The sequence below is a fragment of the Corvus brachyrhynchos genome, unplaced genomic scaffold (genome assembly GCF_000691975.1).
Source record: "Corvus brachyrhynchos isolate BGI_N302 unplaced genomic scaffold, ASM69197v1 scaffold334, whole genome shotgun sequence".
NCBI lineage: Eukaryota > Metazoa > Chordata > Aves > Passeriformes > Corvidae > Corvus > Corvus brachyrhynchos.
This window is the reverse complement of record NW_008238316.1, coordinates 2,431,236-2,436,303: the sequence shown is the minus strand read 5'-3', so window position 1 is coordinate 2,436,303 and position 5,068 is coordinate 2,431,236. Positions and strand designations below refer to the sequence as shown.

At 52.2% G+C, this 5,068-nt stretch overlaps 1 protein-coding gene across 3 annotated transcripts in view; it reads left to right on the top strand.

Moving 5' to 3' along the window:
* SGMS1 (sphingomyelin synthase 1) overlaps positions 1-5,068 on the top strand; it is a 65,825-nt gene that overhangs the window by 17,650 nt on the left and 43,107 nt on the right. The window contains exon 1 of one of the 3 annotated variants that reach the window (XM_017733775.1): positions 3,720-3,820. The exons of the other annotated variants lie outside the window; for them this stretch is intronic. The gene's annotated coding sequence lies outside the window, so the exon portion shown is untranslated. Of the gene's footprint in view, positions 1-3,719; positions 3,821-5,068 lie in introns of those variants that run through there. 3 annotated transcript variants of the gene reach the window in all.

The window sequence follows — 5,068 nt, the reverse complement described above, 5'->3', positions numbered from 1 at the left end:
GCTCCAGTCCCCTCAGCAACTCAGTGGCCTCCTCTGGACCTGCTCCAACAGTTCCATGTCCCTCTTGTGTTGGAGGCACCAGAACTGTGCACAGAATTCCAGATGGGGTCTCACCTGAGCACAGGGGCAGAATCCCCCCCTCCCCTGCTGCCCACGCTGGGGGCTCAGCCCAGGGCACGGGGGGTTCTGGGTCCCAGCTCTCACCCACAGCACCCCCAGGTCCTTCTCCAGGGCTGCTCTCAGACACTTCCCTGCCCATCTTTTTGTGTTACACTAAAATCCAGCTTGGTAGCTACAAGTGGAACAGTCCCTAAACCCCTTCCCAAGCTCCAGGATGGAACGTGGTATGGCTTAGAGCAAGAGATCCTGCAGAAAATGCACCTGCCTGGGGCAGGGATTGGGCCAGCTGACCCCAGCAGTCCCTTGTCACCTTGTCATCCTCACTTGGTGACACCAGGCTGACATTGGGAAAACACCCATGGCAAGAAGCCAGGACCATGGATGGCCTTAAATCCCTGTGAACCAACGCTTGCAGGGAGTCAGGTTAGAACTGTAGTGGTGCCCTTTTTTTGCTGTGTGAAGAGACCTCGAGTGCCCTGGCCCCAGCTGTGCCAGCTGCCACCACAGCAGAGCCCAGCTGGGCTCTCCCCGTGCCTGCTCAGCCCCCAGTGTGCTCAGTGTATTTGCAAAGAGAGGAGAAGGAGGAGGAGGTGTGCTAAACTGAGAACCAGTCAAGGCAAATGCGCTGACAGTTACACAGAAACATGTTTTATCAGGAGCTTTTGGACACAGACCTGAATTTTGCAGTTTTCCCTGTCCCTCCTTTTTAGGGGGAAATACTGACAGATTGGATCACTTTTGTGCTTCCCTCTGTTGCTGATGACTTGAACTTGACCTCTTTTTGCTGGACAACCTCCAGCTGTGGGAACGAGGAATGTCGGAGATTTAAAGAAATTGCAACTTCCATTTATCTCTTGGTCTTAAAATAAAAAACTTTAGTGTTTCTGTTATTTTACACCAGCAAGAAGTAGTTATCCGCTGAGTTAATGAAGATTTTAGCTTGTAAACCTAAATGATATCCATGTCTGACTCCTCTTGCTTTGTTATAGGAGAGGATAACCATCCTCTGGTTTTTAAAGGTGTAACAGAGCATTTGTGGGGCTGAGGGCTTTTTTAAAGCATTCATCCCAAAGGTGATGTTTGAGAAAAAAAAAAAAGAAGGCAAAAGGACAGCAAAGCTCAAGGGAGATGGAGACTGTGGGGGAACTTTATGGAATGTGGGTGATGAAACACCTCCTGGCTGGTCGGTTCACATTGCCTGTCTCTGACCCCTGTGTCACATTGAGAAAGCAGAACTGGAGTCAAACCACAGCCAGGGCGAGTTAGCAAGGGCTAGGAGCTGAATCTCGACCTCAGGAGTGAGAGGGGGCACGTGTCAGTTGTGCCTGCTGAGCTGGGTGTGACCTGTCAGCGCTGTGACACTGTGGGACTGCGCCCTAGACAGGGCCCAGGTGCTGCTTTGGAATTCCTGTGGGTATCATAAGTGATATCCGGGGTGTGAGAGTGAACTGGCAGAAGGACCCCAGGATCACAGCCTGGCTGAGCTTGGCAGGGACCTCTGGAAAGTCACCTTGTCACACAGGGGTCACCCAGAGCTGCTTGTCCAGGGCCATTTGCCAGACTCTCTCTGGTGTGTCCGTGTCTCTTTCCCACCGGGGAATGCAGAACTGGACCTGGCACTTCAGGAGTGGTCTCACCAGTGCTCAGGAGAGTGGAAGGGTTCCTCTTGTGATGCAGCCCAGGAGGCTGGTGGCCTTCTTTGCTGGCTCCTGGGAGCTTGTTGTCATCCAGAGGCGCAGGTTCTGCTTGCAGAGCTGTTCCCAGTCCGTCAGCTCCCAGCCTGTGCTGGCTCCTGGGGTCCCTCTCCCCCAGGTGAAAGAAGGACTCTGCCTTTGCTTTATTAGAACACCGTGAGGCTCCTGCCCGCCCCTTGCTCCAGCCTGTCCGAGTTCATCCAGGTGGCAGTGAGACCCTCTGGTGTACTGGCCATTCCCCCTGGTTTGTGTCACCAGCAAAGTGCTGAGGGCACACTCTGTGCATCCTCCAGGGCTTCAACAAAGAGGTTAAATGATTTTGGCTCTCATATCAACCCCTGGGAAGTGTCTGTCCTCCGACTGGACTTTCTGCCACTGACTACTACCCGCTGGGCCTGGCCATTTGGCCAGTTTTCTACCCACCTCCCTGCCCTCCTGGCTGCTCCATACTTTGCCAGCTCATCTGAGGGTGTGGGGAGAGCCAGAGTTGAAAGTCTTGCCAAAGCCAAGACAGACAACATCCTCTGCACTCCTTCCATCCACCAAGATTGTTTCATCCCAGGAGGAGGTCAGGCTGGTGAAGCAGGATTTTTCCCTTCATGAATCCATGCTGACTACTCCTGATCACCCCTCTGGTCTTTGCAGTGACTGGAAATGGTTTCCAAAGTTCATCAAGTGTGGCCTCACAGTGACAGCAGCCAGCTCCCTCAGCACTTGTGAGTCCATCCCATCTGGTCCCATGGGACGAAGTGTGTCCAGCCTACCGTCCCCATACCTGATCCTCTTCTACTAAGGAAAAGTCCTCCTTGTCTGGATTTCCCCTGGGGCCTCAGGGACCTGCAGTTCCCGAAGGCTGGCCTCGCCCGCACCCTTCTCATCCCTTGTCAGACTCAATTCCAGGTGTGTTTTGGCTCTCTTAGCCCCATCCCTGCACCATCAGTGTTCCCAGATTCCTCCTGGATCACCTGCCCCTGCAGGATAGGATCAGTGTTCCTAGATTCCTCCTGGATCACCTGCCCCTGCCCTGCGCTTTGTGCTTGGCTCTGAGCAGGCGCTCCGTGTTCCTCCATGGAGGCCTCCTGCCCCTCAGCTTGATCAGCCTTTTGTTGGGATGGGCTGTCCTTCAGTCTGGAGGAGGTGATCCTTTTTATCAACCAGCTTTTGGGTCCCTTTTCTCTCCAAGCCCATGGGATTCTTCAGGCACACCCCTGAAAACAATGCCAAAGTCTCTTCTCCTCAAGTCCAGGGCTGTGATGCAGCTTTTTCCCTCAGCTCCTTCTTTTGAGGGTTCTGAGCTCCATGGTCAGTGCAGCCAGAGGTGCCCAGACCTTCGCATCCCTGACCAGTTCTTGCCTGTCTGTGAGGATGAGATCCACTCCCATGGGTAGGGACACCTCCCACTGTCCCAGGCTGCTCCAAGCCCCAGTGTCCAGCCTGGCCTTGGGCACTGCCAGGGAGCCAGGGGCAGCCCCAGCTTCTCTGGACAATGGCCCTGCAGCCCTGCAGGCCCTTCCGTGCCTGCGTGCCCACCTTGGTGTGTGGGTGCAGGTGGCTTTCCTGGCGTTTATTGGGATGTGCAGCCGTGTGTGAGAGCTGCCAGGATGGCAGCAGAAGCAGCACAGCTCCTGGCAAAACCTCGGGATATGGGAGAGCCTCCCTCTTAGTGGATGGATGCCATATTTCTCTTGGATCATTCAGCCCGGCTGTGGTGTCCGAGTCGAGGCTGTGCGTGTAGCTTTAGGAAAAGAAAAGCTTCATTTCTGTCTGATATTCTCCCCTAGCTGCGTGTTCCCTAATGTACCCAGTCTCTCCAGAAGGGCTGTGCTTCTCCCTCCTTCTCCTCTGCCTATTTATATCCGCGGTGACGTTGCAGGAGTGTTTGCTTTGGAAGAAATCTCTCCGTCTGAGCCAAACCGAAAGCAAACCTGCAGGAGAAAGCATTCCTTTCTTCTGCTCCTGGGGAGAAGGGAGGCCTGAAGAGTCATAGGAAATGATCGCCTGGGAAGGTAAAGGCCTTTTTCTGTTTGACTAATCCAGTGACAAACACCCCCCCCAAAAAAACCCGTGAACTTATTCTGGGGGGTGGAGGCGTGAAACTCTGGGGTGGTTTTTAGAGAGGAGCTGTGAAATGAGTTGCTGAAAGCCTCCAGGCTGAGGACAATGGCTCTTTAATAACCCAGCAAGACTGGTCTCATCAGCTGCTTGCATGCACAGCATCACAGCTCAGGGATTGCTGTCCCTCCTCATCAGGTGATGCACAGGGGCTTTTCCTTCTCCCCCTACTCCCCAAATACTGTGATTGCTCTGTGGAAGTGATTTCATTACAGTAAAACTGAATTTCAGCTCATCTGTAGCTTTCTAAGCCCTTCAGAGCCCTGGCTCTGAAACTCCCCAAGCCTTTCTATTTTTATTGTGCTCGGTCTGAATCTGAAATAAGAAATTTGGATGATAGTTTTGTAAAGGTGTAAACTGAATAGCCTGTATTGTGTTTCTAGGGTAGTTTGCAAAATAAGGGCATTTACTTTTGGTTAAGGCTGGTTTTCTGACGTCTGAAGCTGCATTTGCTACTTTTTGCTGCTTGTGAGCTGTAGAAGACACAGAAAGCAGCACTTGAAGGTTTTGAAGTGCTCAGTATGAAGCTGAGCATGTTTGAGCCCTGGTTTTTTGCAGAGGCGCCAATCCCTGAGCAAACATAACAGTCCAGCATAAATAAACAGCCAAGAAAACAAGTCTACCTCTCTAGAAAGTTTAAGTATTTACTTTCACCGTTTTACTCCCTATTGGATATTTTTAACTCCTAACCAAACTGCATTTTTGTGACCTGTAATTGCAGGGGTAAAACCTCTGACAGTGATTTTTAGGAAACACAACAGACAGTGGAAGTTCCGTGGAAATGTTCTGGATTGGAGCTCTTTGGTGTGGATGGGGAAGAAACGGAGCTATTCTTGCTTGAGGAAATTGTGGGTGCAGCACAGTGGTACCCAAGTAAGGTCAACATGTGGGAGCAGTTACAGGACCTTAAAAAGTAACAGAGGTTTCTTTGATTGAGAGCATGGGAGGGACGGGGATGTCCACTTAAATCCCATGGAATCAGCTCTGTGATAACCTTGGATGATCCACTGGGAATACCCAGACAGCATACCCAGGAGGCAGCAGGGTATCACAGAATCACGGAATCACAGAGTGGTTTGGGTGGGAAGGGACCTTAAAGCCCACCCAGTGCCACCCCTGCCATGGGCAGGGACCCCTCCCAC